Consider the following 14,500-nt stretch of genomic DNA (forward strand, 5'->3'; position numbering starts at 1 on the left):
TCAAAGAGTGTAGGATAGTGCAAAGAGCACAGGTTTAATGACTCATATTGATTCATTAGATGAAATGCATATAATCAGGTTTTGCTAAGTGGCTATTGATTCAGTGCACTTTGATGTTGATTTAGATGTAACCCAGACACATAAAAATGGAAACGTGCAAAGCCAGTGACCATTTCTGCACTAACTCAAAGAACACTGACTTCTGCTCTGAATCAAAATCTTGAGGTCCACATTTATTTAAAAAAATCTGAACTGGAAGAAAAACTTCGGGAAAGAAAACCCTCTATTTTTCTACATATAGACAAAGATTAAATTGGCTACACTGAGTTAAATACAAGCATCATCTAGGGCTGCTAAGATAACCAGATTTGTGTGTATTCTATGTTTTCAGATTCAGTGGCAATGACAACTCTGTTTACAGCTTGAGGGCAAGGCAAGTTCCAATTAATTAATTGTTTTTCATTATAAACTTATATAATAAAATGGAAAAGTTCACAATCAATCATTCATCAGTTTGAAACGGTTAGAATATGCAACAAGAGCGCATCCATCAGTTACAAAAGATCTTTTGCATAGTCACAATGTTTGAGCCTTGAACATGATATGAAATCTTTCTATTCCAACATTTTAAATGTGATTGCTTTTAAGCAATTCAGCATACCAAGTTCAAGCATCCAAAAATCAAGGGAAATAAATTCCTGGAAATCGAAGGCCATTCATGTACTTACATTGTCAAGCATTTAATAACATGGCTAGATACCCATTAGTAGAATCAACACCCTTAGACACAGACTCGATAGAGCATATTTACCAAAACACAATGGGTCAAACTATCATTGTAGCATGTACTTAAGTACTGAGTAATAGAGCACGTTGTCATTTTATCATATCTGTAACGTAGGGCTACTATGGTGAGACTATCAGCAACCGATTCCTACATTAAATACTCTTCTCATCACCTCTACATAGATACACAATAGCACTGACTCCCAACTTAATTTAAACTAAGAAAGATATATGGCTCAGAATTAAGAAATATGACAAAACAACTTTCCTGTAACTATAGCAATAAGGTTCTTACTTGATAAAAAAAGCTAATGGCTATGGAATATAACTAATGGAAAGGAATAATACTGTGGAGCTGCCTTCTAACACAAGACTGTCATCTGTAAACATCTGGAATTACAGGAACAAAAACGAGAAAAGTGAAATGATACAAACTGCAAACACTTCAGTGCTTATGTACCAGAGTCTCACCTCCAGCATAAACTACAGGATACTGCTCTTTGTTTTGCATGGGTGGTTAGGAATTATTCAAGTGTGAAATATTCTAAATTCTGGTTGTTAAAGGATTGAGAACCTCTGCCCGCTGCCATGACTTCCACCCTGAAAAGCATATGTTTCTTTGTGATAATAATCTACAGAAATGCAGCACACAGAAGTTGCTTTGTTGTAATATCAGGGAGTCTTGCAGGTAGTACTTCCACCAAGTTACAAGCTTACCTACCATAAAGAAATTGGTTCAAGCCATTGGGAGACTCAAAGGACAAATCTATATCTCATGTTCAGTTATTTTTTTTCACCTTTTTTTCATGATTAGGAGAATTAGAAATACTCTAGTCTGTAAATAAAAGCTTACCTCCTAGTTTAATCACATGACTCCAAAAGCCAGATGCCTAAATGGCTTTGCCTTAATCTGGCCTTTTTTGATATATCTGATGAAAGAAAAGATGTCTGTTCAGGTAAAAAAACACCAAACAAAAAAGTCGAAATGAATTCCATCACATTCTATTCCAGTAAAAGAAGGCTTCAACTTGAGTCATATCACAATTAAAAAAAATACTATGGCATATAATGTTACTTTTTATAGCTGACAGCAAGTTCCATTAGACTGTAGAAGAGCCTCTGAAGGAAAATGAAAACAGCCTCCCAAGGGAGTGGAAGCCCCATATAGCATGGTTTAAATGTGGCAGCTGGGTTGTGGGTGGAAACGGTGATTTCCATTGAAAATCTGCTGCCAGTATACCTCCTATGGCTAGATTTCTAAGGGAAATGTAGCAGTTATCCCTCTCTGAATTTCAGCTGCTCAGTTTTAAAGATGCATAGACAGGAAAGGTAGCAAGGGTCAACAACCAAATAGCAAAAGGTCCAGAATTATGTTGTGTCCAAGGACCAAAAGTAAAATTGGGCAATGGCTGGAAAAGAAATGTTTAACAGGAAGATGGTAAGAACAGGAAAACATTCTTCAGTGTTAAAAGATGAAAGGCAACTTTTTAGAAAGTGTATGCCACTTCAAAGATACTTTAATTATTTTTAATATTTGAGGCATTCTATGTGAGGCATTCTATGCTTGACACATCTCACTGAAAGTTGAGCTAGCAATGTGTTACTTCTAAAACTGGTCCCTTTGTATTTGGGGTTCTATCATGAGAACTGTTGTAGCAACATTCCATGTCATCACACTTAACTTCGAAGGACCTAAGTTTAGCTAAGTTCCTTAGATAATAAATTCCCCAGTGGTAATATGTAGGTATGTAAGTCTGGGAGTCACTAGAGCAAGTATGTTGACTGAGCTGTATCCACACTAACATGAACTACCACAAAAAGAATGTTTCCAAAACATGACTCATAATCAAAAAAAGACACTCTCTGATGCAGGTACAAAAATAATGTCTGAAGTATGGATGGCTACTTTATTGCTCTCTGTTTTGATACAGGTGGTTTGGTACTGTTATTTGTTTGTTGTTTTTTTTTCTTAACAACAAGTTAACAATTTTAACAAAGTTGACAAAATTGTCAGGTTAAGTGGAACAGCTTCCCTTCCCTTCCCTTCCCTTCCCTTGCACTGACTCAGACTAACAGAGAAACCAAAGCAGTATGTTGCTTATTGAAGAGTGATTGCTGACCACCACTAGGATGCATCACTATCGTGAAATTTTTCAGTGAAAGGGGATGTTACTGCTATGCTACCTACAGAAATGGGGTGCTTGCATGTCAGTGTGAGCAGACAATGACTGCTGTGCCTTCTGGATCAGAGGATGCTGGTGGAATTACCTGCGGCCTGTAAATCCCAAATGTTCTGGCCTGTAGAAAGCCCTGAGTAGCATAGCTTAGCTATGCTGGCAGTGCCTGTGGGAATACACAAATAGGTTTTCTATTTCAAGTTTAGCCAACTATAGACTTGGGATTTTTGTGGGTCCTTGTCTTCAATTTCAGTACCAAAGGTCTACTTGTGTTATGCTCTAGAAGTTTGTGCTTACATTCTGATATGCTTACATCTACAGATGTAGAAATTTAATGGTGGAAAACTTTTCTCTCATCTCTAATTAACTGGTAAATATACTAAACAGAAGGTGGGCCAGGTGCAAGATGACATTTTAGTGTCCAAAATACCTGGAAGGTTGTGAAGGTAGGGATGAAAAGCTGCATAGGTATGATGTCATGTCAAATTACCTGACATCATGCAGAGCTATACTGTAATGTAGCCTGTAGGTAAATCATTCCTGACTCTTTATCAGATGATATGATATTTCCTTATTGTTTAAAAAATAGGGCTGTTGGTATCATCTCATTATCCTTCTTTTTCAGACCAGCCTATAGACTTTTATCTTTTATTGTGGTGTTTTGCAGAGTTCTAGAGCAACATAATTACAAAGTGCTCCAGTGTGAGAGGAATGAAATTCTATTCCTGCTTACACACGAGATCAGCTTAACCCCTAGCATACATATAAAGTACAAAAAAAATTGCTTCTGACAAATCTAAACTGACCATGACAGTCCTGTTGTGGTTCTCCCCGAGCTGTCCACTACACTGTGATTTCCAAGTCTGACTGACTGCTATAATTTTCAATGAACAGTCAACATTACAGTAGACAGAAAAAGCTAAATGTTTTCTCTGTTTTAGAGTTTTGATTAAATGCTGACATTTTAAATAAGTGTTTCCACTTTTAGTCAATGCCATTTTAACTGTTCAGTCCTTCCTCCTACATCCTTTTAATAACATAACTGGAAGCAGCAAGCTTGACTGCTAAGGTTTGAAGTTAACACAGTAGTCAGAATTTATTTCCATTCTTTCTAAAATGGTATTTGTTTTATAACTCTGACTCTGTTTCTGAGTCCATCCTTCTCTGTGAGCTCTTTAGGTTTCACAAGCTAAGCAAAGCCAGGCCATGTCAGTTCTGAGAATGTCAGTATTTCCAAGGAACACCTAGGTGCTGCAGAGACAGGACTATGACTCAGAAAGTAGTACACTTGCCTTTCCAGAAGCACTGAAAAAAATTCGCCATTGTGGAAGGGACAGAAGACTGTAAAGCTGGTAATTCCTTATGTCACATGGAATTAAAAACAAGAGTCAAGTGTCTGTGTTTTAAGAACTAGAAATGTTAATTTCAAAGCCCTGCTCAAAATAAAGTCATGCAATTACATTCTGTCGGAATTATTCCTACATTTTCAGACAGAAAAACAATCTATTACTTTTTTTCTTTCCATCCCAAACTCCTATCCATTATAAATATGCACTAGTAAAAAGTTGCTATGACCAGTCTTGTTATGGAATGGAATGTATGTACGGAATATCCAGAGAATTCTCTGAGAAATAAGTTTCAAAACCAGGTTTTTTTGTTTGGTGGCTACTGACATGCAAACATCTATAAGACTCATGTCAGAGAATATTAATCACCCATATCATAATGTGTGACATATCCTCTTGTTTGAGATGACAGTTTGCTTGTCCCCTTCTCCTGAACAGGTACACATGGTTACTAGAACCAACAAACCATTAATCCTCACTGATCACTCCAGAAGAAACCATGCCCAAGCAAGATCTACATTCAATATCAGTAATTCTAGCACATTTTTCTTACTGTCCCTGCAAATACTAAATAACAAGAACTCATTTGCTAATCTTTGTCAAAATGAACTTTTAACATAAGAAGGATGGTCCAAAGCAAAAGGCACTGGAGTAGCATTCAGAGGCATGACTCAACTTCTAGCTGTGACGCAAATTTCTTGTGTGGCAACAGAGTCACGAACTGCTGGTTTACCAAGGGAGCAAAAGCATTACAGCTCTCAGTTTCTATGCACAGCAGCACAGTGAAATTCTAACATCCAAGTGAGGTATGATTGTTCCTCTTCTTATACCTAGGGACATGCAGAGATTTAACACACAGCAGAATTTAGACACTGTAACCTGGACTGGCAGAAGATATTTTCTGTAGTGGGCAATTTTAACTCCTGGAATTAATCACAGAATCACAGAATATGCTGAGCTGGAAGGAACCCACATCGCCTTAAGCCTTCTCTTTTTTTTCCTCACAAAACCAGAGATTACCTCAGTCATTTGACTTGGGGATGGTCAGAGAAGGAATCACAATCCCAGCCTTAGCCATTTTCCAATCTAGAACTTAGAGAAATGTGTGAGCATCTTGTGTTTAATATCCTCTTTTGCCAGGGGTAACTGAAGCTTCATTTAACCCCTTCAGAAGACTGATTGCTCATGAGATTTTAGAGTAATCTAGGTTGAGAGTGCCCACTTCTCTAATACTTCATGCAAAACAATATATTTACATGTTCTTTACTACCAGTGAAGGATTCATTGAATTCCTCTCTGAAATGACTGTCTGAGTCCTATATGAAATGCTAATGCTGGGACTGAAAACAGGGTTCTTCTGTCTCCAAGTGACTGCTCAAAGTTACAAAGCTATATCCTTCCCTCTTCCTTTTGAATATATTATTGTCTGTAAAAGAACAGATGAAGAAAAAAGAATACAAACATCCTGACATCTTAACTTCTTTATAGTCAATGCAAGTTCCTACAAGATGGAAGAAACATGTCCTAATGCCTATTGACAAAGAATAAAACAGCATGTGAGTGCCATGTTTGTACAGATCACAAACTGGAGGACTTTAACATTTAAACACTTGCTACACTGAAACAAGCAGATGAGAGATTAGAAATGTACTGTCTATGCTATGGACTTAATATGGCATCAAGGTGCCCAAATAAATGTTTTCACAAGTCTGATGAGAAGTAGTTGAGGGAGCTGGGGTTGTATAGGCTAGAGAAAAGAAGACTGAGAGGGTCCTTTGGACTTAAAGCAGAAGTTAAATGAATGCCAGCTTTTAGCTCTAACCTTTATTCTGAACACCTATTCCTCATTCACAAAGTATGGGTAAGATTTTCTCCTGAAGACATTATGAGGGTAAAAAACAGTTGCAGGTGCATACCTTTGGTGAATTTCTTTCATGAGGATCAGCTGAACAGAAAGCATTCCTTCCACTCCTTGTGTATCCAATTTAGTGGCCTGCTCACTACTTTAAATAAAAAATTTGATGGTAGAGAAGTCTGTCCCAGTCACAGGGAACTGAACATAAAAAAACCTTTCTTTTAAATTACTGTTATTGGCATTTAAAGCCAATCATATCCTGTACTGTCTGACTATACTTTATAGTATTACAAATTTTATCTTAATTCGTGGATTTAAGACACAGGCCCAACTTCAATCACAGGAAAATTGTCTCTTAGGCATTGACCCTGAGATTAGCTCAGTTGGTTAGAGTATGGTGCTAATAAGGCCAAGGTTGTGGGTTTGATCCCCGCATGGGCCATTCACTTAAGAGCTGGACTTGATGATCCTTGTGCGTGTGTTTCAACTCAGAATATTCTGTGATTATATCTCTTCTCCACTCTTCCACGGATACTTAGAGCATGGTGCTGCTGGTTCTTGCAAATAATGAAAGGATATAAGGTTCTGCAATCCCTTTTCTTGTCATCAGAAAGCTTCAAGATTTTCCTGATGAGGTGATTAAGGTGAGTAGCCAGAAAAACTAACTTAGTAGGTCAAATCACCTGGTTATCTGGACACTAGTTACCTGGACATTGTAAAAGGTATCACCATTTACAGTGTCCTAAGTTGTATAGCGCTGAGGATGTTTTCAGGAGCTATCTATCCCCTGGGCATTTGATTCTATACTGTGGATGTATTTATTTAGATTTATTATTGCCATCAAAGATGGCTCAGGACTTCCTCTCCTTTCCCTGTCCTGAGCTGACACCACTAGAAGTAGTACTTCATATCAACCACTAATAAGAAGTGACATCTTTGAAAGGGTTGTCTCAACTTATTGAAAAACCTCAATAGAAGTCTTTAAAGACAAATCATAGTGTATTTTTTAGGGCTCTTTAATTTTTTACTTCATTTCTTATTTTCTTCATATTCTTTTGCTAACCCAGGTAATACCTAGGGTGCTCGATCTCATAAAACACAAGCATTTGAAAGAAAAGATAACTAGAGTTTTATTTATTCTTTAAATATACGATTTCTCCTGCCTCCCTTTTGATGATTCTAGCAGACTTCAAATCATTTTCACTGAGATGGAGAAAAAGGAGGGGCAATGATATTCTGATAGTGTGGGTACCATCACTAAAACTTTTTCAAAGTCATCTATGTTATTTGTGTTGGACACTGGAACAAGGAATAACATGGGGTTCCCTGTCCATCCAGCTGTCAGTATTCACCAGTAAATTCTCCTGTTTCCAAAGACCTGACTTGAGATGCTTCAATCCACAGGCCTTTTTAACACACAGTAGGTGTGCTGCTGCTCAGAAGAACTGTTGGAAGGAGGATGCAGGCAGCTCCATAGCACCCTAAACTCAGTGCATAACATTGCTCATGATGTTTTTGGTTTAGTCTATGGCTAAGAACCATGACTGCATTTTCACTAAAATACACATTAAGAAAAAGATTTTTTTTAAATACCTGCAGCTTTTTAACCTCAGAATCAATATTTTTACAGAAATATTGTAGAAATTATTCACAAACTATGAAATAGGGAAACTAGACTAGACTCTAAATGTAAAATTGTCATTACAAATCAGTTAATTCTGCTCTATGATCCAGAAAAATGTTTTGATCCAAAAAGCACTGAATTGTAAGGTTACACTTCCTCTGACATCAATAACCATCTAACAGATCTTTATTTATACAGCAGATAAATACCAGAGCCAGAGTTCTGGGCTCTGTGTTTGTTATAATCCCCCATACATGCTTCTGTCTTTACACCTTAAGATCTTTACAAATGGGGAAACAGAGGCACAGTGAGATAAAATGTCATGCCCACCACGTGCGAATCAACTCTGTAGATCCTCTTTCCCATTATGAAAAGCACAAATTATTCAACCTCAAGACGATTTATTTCTCTCCCAAGAGAACACAATGTTCTCATTAAACCTACCAGACCAACCAAAAAAATGTGTTTAGCTTGTTTGGGGAAATTATCTCCCCATTATTACCAGATGTTCTTTCTCCTTTTTTTTTTATTTTCTTTCCCATACTTTCTGCATGGTCTACATTTATTTTGTAGCTGATAGGAACATCTCCAGACAGATCCTTCCACAGAAAACACTGTGCCTGCAAGTGGACTGCTGCATGAGAAATGCAGCACCTTCCATTGGAAAGAAAATGAGCATATCATTACAGCAACATACAAGCCACAAAGCACATCCTAAATCCTCTGTTGCTGCTGCTGCACCCTTACGTCAGCACTCTCCATGCTCCTGCCCCTGATTTACTTTCTTCCCCCTGCCTTTATAAGGCTTGTGCTCCTGGTACATGCAGGTCCTGCTACTTCCTGCCACTGGAATAGCTATTCCCAATAGAGATGGTGGTAGGAGCAATTGAACTGTGGTTCCTTTGTGTAGTCACCTCTAGACAACGGCCACTAGCATGCAGAGCCACACGCCAACTGCTGGTGTATATTCGCTTGACGTTTCAGACCCAACTTTGCACCTTTCTTATCATTAATCAACAATCAGACAAAGGATATATTGCTGAGTCCAGACAGCAGCCAATACAGACCTCTAATACATTATGGATTCTCTGTCAGCACATTTATTTATTGTTTGCAGTGTTCTGTTTCAAAATCCCTATGCTCTTCCACTTATTTATTTACTTACTTATTTCTCTTTAGGTGAATTTAATAAACAGTGAAGCTTCATTTATTAACATTTTTTACAAACCCTGAGTGGTGGATTACTTCATATAAAATATATTTATAATAATATTCTTGGTATTTACCACAACTTGCCAAAGTCTTTAGCAAATACACCGTTAAATGAAATAGAATTGAATTGCACAGGCAGCCTCAAAGTATTTCCTTAGGTAAATATTCAGTGAATCATTTTATCATTATTTAACACTGTAATAAAGGTTGACTATCAGCTTAAAAGAATATACATTTGTCTATACTTCCAGCATGCAGTGGGATTTTTCACAGCATCATGAAAGCAAGCAACAATAAGGACCTCACTGTTCTGTGGTTAGGTTTTAACACAGATGCATCAGTGGACCTCTGGTTCTGCACAGCATGCAACCATGCTATGCTATCAAATTAATGTTAAAATATGTATGTCCTGGTTTCTGATTTATTATATCTTTGACAAATAGTAAAAAGGACAGGCATGCCATAAAGTTTATGGATGGAGTGATGGCATGCACAATGATGTCTCATAAAGAATAAAGGGGGAAAAGTTATTTATTCTTGTGATTCAAGAACTAAAATACAGCTAGACTGGCTGCGTGCACAGAATTTTTCATAAATATCCCACAGTGCACCCTGTTGTACAGCAGCCATACATTAATTAGAGCATTCAGCAGACACTGCAATGTGTTACACTCACCCAAGTGAATCTTCATTTTTCACATGCAGGGCCTTACTAATTAAAATCGGCTTTGCAATTAAATGTGGAAAATTGTGTTAAACTTTCAAGCGTAGTTCAGAAAAAATGCATTTATTTTTAGGGTATTTTATTTTGATGCAAATTAATTCTTCATCAAAGTGAGACCAGTAAAAGGAAGGTATGAGGATTTCTCTTTTTTTCTATTATAGATGCTCCTCTCAGTTGCAAGTTGCAATGCTCCACTATCTCTCTGCCAGTACCTGGCCCTGTTCCAATGCTTTTAGTGAGTGCTATCTGTCAAGGCATGAATAATACAGCCCCTAGGCTGTCGGCAGAATCCAAATGAGGCATACATCAGGAAGCAAGCACTCGACTTTAGCTCCAGAACATGCTCCTGTGAAGACAGGCAATTATTCACCCACGGCTGCAGCCATGGCAATCAAACTGGTGGGTGAAAAGGTATATGAAATGAAAAAATTTGAATAAGAAATATGGCACAACAAGCCACAGAAATTCAATAATTTTCTAATAACAGAGAGACATTTGAGTCTTTTAATTTTGAAGTTTGGGAGCCTGAATTATTTCACTCGCTCTGTTAGAAAATATAGACTAAACTGCAGTATATAATGGCAATACAACAGTATGTGAGGCCTTCTCTAATCAAAACAGCAATGTTAAACTCTAAGGTATTTATAAATTCAAACTGCTGTATGAAGTGAGAAATCTCATGCTTAAAAATTAAAAGTTGATCATAACAATTCTATCTGTATAATGTAATAAATCAGAGACACCCAGGTAAAGCAACAAAGAAGTGGTACTATCAAGAAATTTGGTGGAAAACTAAAATGCAATCTATTTTATAAAGTTAGGGAAAATTCATACATTACAAATGCACACATCATTTTATGATCCCTCTTAATTTTTGAGATTGGTCTTTTTTTGCAAGGCTTTGTATCAGTGATTAATTAAAATAAATCCCTTACGAATAAAATATGAACTGAAGAAAAGGCATGAAAAATTCCTCAGCAGATGAAATGTTTAAGTTGGTTTATTTAATCTGAATTCTTATTTTCAGCAATCAAATTGAAATTCATGGCATAGTGAAAGCTCTACCAGCATTTCCATTTTAAATCTGAAGGGTTTATCATTTGGCCTCAACAGTTCTACTTCACCAAAATTTTATGCATATTGTTTCAGACCACGATCGTATTTTGATTTAATTTCTATACAATGGCTTTATCTGCTTTCAAATATACACTGATGTATGCATTAAAGAATTCTAAATTAATATACATGCTACCAGCTTAAGATTTTTTCAAGTTTCATTTGTTAGAATGGGTTTCATTCTGAAATGTGTGGTAATTGGCAAGTGATTAATCCATTACAGAATCTAATTGCTTTTGTTACTTGAGAAAAAAAATAAAGCTATTATGCTAAGAAGCTTTTAAAATAGGCCATTGTATGTAATCAGTATTTTTTTAATGGAATCTAGTTAGGATTTTTATGACATGTCTACATACCTATTTACATGGTAAATCATTGGCACCTATCTGACATATGATGTGTTTTAAAAGGATGCTAAATGCTGAGCAACAAAGTAAAGTGCTATATTTCTAAAAACCATCATTCGCATCTATTTAGTCAATAACATGGGCCAGTTTGCTCTCAATTACTCTAAAGTATCTATGGGATTTGCACCTGCAAAACAGACCAGAAACTGGACTTACTTTCACATTTATATTTGTATATACACAATGTGAATCTTATTGTCTTTAAAGCCGATTAATGAAAGTGGCAAATTTCCTGCTAATTCCAATGAAAGAACAGTTGAATCTATGCTTTTCTTCAGATGCTTAGCCAAAAGATATCCTGAAAACACAGTTCTGGGAACACGCTCCTGGTGTGGCCTGAGTCACTGCTATATACCCAGATGGATTGTTCACAGTTAGAAGTATGCAACGATCTGGACCAAGCTTATTGTTCAAAATGAATTCACAGTTCTGAAGGTATAAGAGTAGTGTTCATCATTATCCTGCTATGCACAATGGGCCTGAAGAGCTACCAAGGGAATAAAATAAACAGTATCAGGAGCACGGCCCAGGGACACGCTCTGGTTTTCACTCCTAAGATTTGAATTCTTCTCTTGTCTCCACCACTATCTGAACATGTCTGTGGCTTCTTTTTTTTTTGGTTTTTCTTTGCTTTCAGATCTTTCCCAGGCTTTGTTCAGTTGGCCTCAGGTGCCTGGAATCATAAACAACAGGTATCGAAGTCCTATTTGTGTAAATTTTAACATTGAAGCATTGCCTCATGCTGTGTATCATAAACAGCACTAGAAGGTCTGTGACAGCTTCAGGTTTCCAGAAACTACTAAAGTACAAAAAAGAGATGAAGCTGCTTTGAAGAAGGTAGGCACACCACCTAACTTTGGTCACTTCCCCTCAGTGCCCAAACTGGGATGCTAATCTTTCTGACTTTTTATGCAGTCACTGGAGAGAGGTGCTTTCACCAAGTTAATTTTGGAGATCCCAGCATCCTGCCCTAAAGTGCCCTTTGGAGAAATTTGTCCATCTAAGCTGTCTATTAGCATGCCCAACTAATAAGCTGACATCAAGCACCAAATCTGAGAGCAAAGTACCAAGTCATGCAAGGTTTTACTTCCCTTCCAAATAAAACTTGATACAAAGAAAAAATCAAAAAGATGGAAATGACACAACAAGCTGTTACCACTGTTACCCTACCTAGAACTAGACTTGTGTTTTCATATACCTCAAAGGAAACATCAATGACAGAGAAGGTCTGCTTGTTCCCCTAGTTAACCCTACATTGCAGCTCTTTCACAATTAAAAATATGTAAAAATACAACTAAGGTACGAAACATATGATAAAACTCTCTGTTAACTTTTATCTAATATTTTATGAGCAAAATAATTTTGCATCCCCTGAATCTATCTGAAAATTTGAAAGGATCTGCTTATTTCAGTTCATGTTTAATGTACTACCCGAATGTGGTTTTCACTGTCACATTGCTATTGCAGGGATAAAATTACAATGAAAAAAAAACTCTTGATATTTCAGATACTTTGAGACATTATAGAAGAAATAGAATTCTGGAAAGCTCTGACTACATCTAGTGGAAGCAAATACATTTCATTCCTAATAACAGCCTGGTCTGATATTGTGAATGAAAAGGTCTTAACCTCATTAAAATGCTCTGTAGGTCTAAACAGAGTTGAGTTAGGCATCAGCTGAGATATGCAATTCCCCAAACACATAAAATTTTTAAGACAGTCTGATTTCCTTGGAAGAAATGTTTGGGTCTTTCCCACCCAAATAGCAAAATAGATAAAAAAGAAAAATTCCTTCAGATTCTTTCAAAATGGTAAATTTAGTAATTATTGGTTGAGATGTAAATATTACTTTTCTTTTAGAAAATAGATATGCACATTGTAAACCTCCACAAAGAACTCTGTGTTTTTACATTAAATAAGACATATATTGGCTAAATATATTTTGATTAGTGGATTGGCATTCAGGGTGACAAGAAAACATAAAAGCTCCACAAATCTTTAGCGGGAAAAAAAGGAATTTTTGATGTATTTCCAATTTTTATTCTTTGTGCATCTGCCTAAAATTTCATTTAATTAACCACTCTGAGATTCGGTCTGTTCATGTACTGACATACCAGAATCATGTAAAGACAGCAAAATATGGAATTAACGCCTCAAAACTACATGTAATCTTTCCAAACCTCACATCTATTCTTTCTCCTTTCCCCAAAAGGGTGATTTTAGACAAACATAGTCACTAACTCTAACACGAAGTTAGAGCAATTCAGAAGAAAAGTCAGATTTTTTTAAGCTAAAGGGTCTCTTCTGCATGTTTCAAGGCTTTTGTTTTTGAAATCTGCAAAAAAATTCCATGAAGTGTAAAGAAATGTTATAATCATTTCATTTAGCTGCTGACTGTCATGAAATTTCTGAGGGAAAAGAAGGATTCAGTGCCATTTATTAATTACTTGTCAGGCTTGTATTTACATAAATAAAATGGACAAAAGAAAACCATGGTTTGAAATGAGAAGTCACGAGTGAATTTAAAAATAATTATTTTGGTTACTTTTCCTAAATCAGTGTTCCAATCTAATCAAGCCTTAAAATAACCACAAAAATGGTACTGCTCTTATGAGTGAAAAACATTTAAGAAAATAAATTTGAATAATTATTTTACCATTTATATTGTTCAAATGTAATTCAAACTAATTTTAATATCAGGAGTATCTCTTTTCTTGCTCTAATTGTGAAAGTATTGTCTGGATTTATCCCTAGGCTTCATTCACTGATAAGAAAAAAGGCACATGAGTGGACTGAGTGGCACTGTTCAGTATCTTCTCTCGTTTCAAAAAAATGCCTAAACCACAAATATCTAATTTCAATTTAATTCATAAACCCCATATGCCCTCATTACAAAGCGGTAATCAGATATGGTGTGAAATATGTGCTCTTATAAACACCACAAGTGCTTTAAAACCTGAAAAAGTCAAAAATGAAAAAAATCTTGAGAGTTTCAGAAGAATTTAACACTGGTTTGAACACCTCCCCCTACTGAGAAGAGAGATGGCCCAAACATCAGCCATTTTATCTCTTCCAATGGGCTACTGTACAAAATATGTCAAATGAAAAGCACAGCATGAGAGAAAAATACATGTATTATAGAGTTGTTAAAATTTCAAAATATTGCACAAGAAATTAATGGACAAATGATTCAGGAAAGGAATGATGTTTATACAGATGTGTAACACTATTCATCATTGACCTTGTAGACACA

General features: G+C 36.3%; 1 protein-coding gene across 11 annotated transcripts in view; it reads right to left on the reverse strand.

The window, feature by feature from the left end:
• Positions 1–14,500, reverse strand: part of MYT1L (myelin transcription factor 1 like) — a 299,132-nt gene that overhangs the window by 107,934 nt on the left and 176,698 nt on the right. The window lies entirely within an intron of this gene.

The sequence above is a fragment of the Pipra filicauda genome, unplaced genomic scaffold, assembly GCF_003945595.2.
Source record: "Pipra filicauda isolate LSUMZ 115617 unplaced genomic scaffold, ASM394559v2 scaffold41_size5083284_pilon, whole genome shotgun sequence".
NCBI lineage: Eukaryota > Metazoa > Chordata > Aves > Passeriformes > Pipridae > Pipra > Pipra filicauda.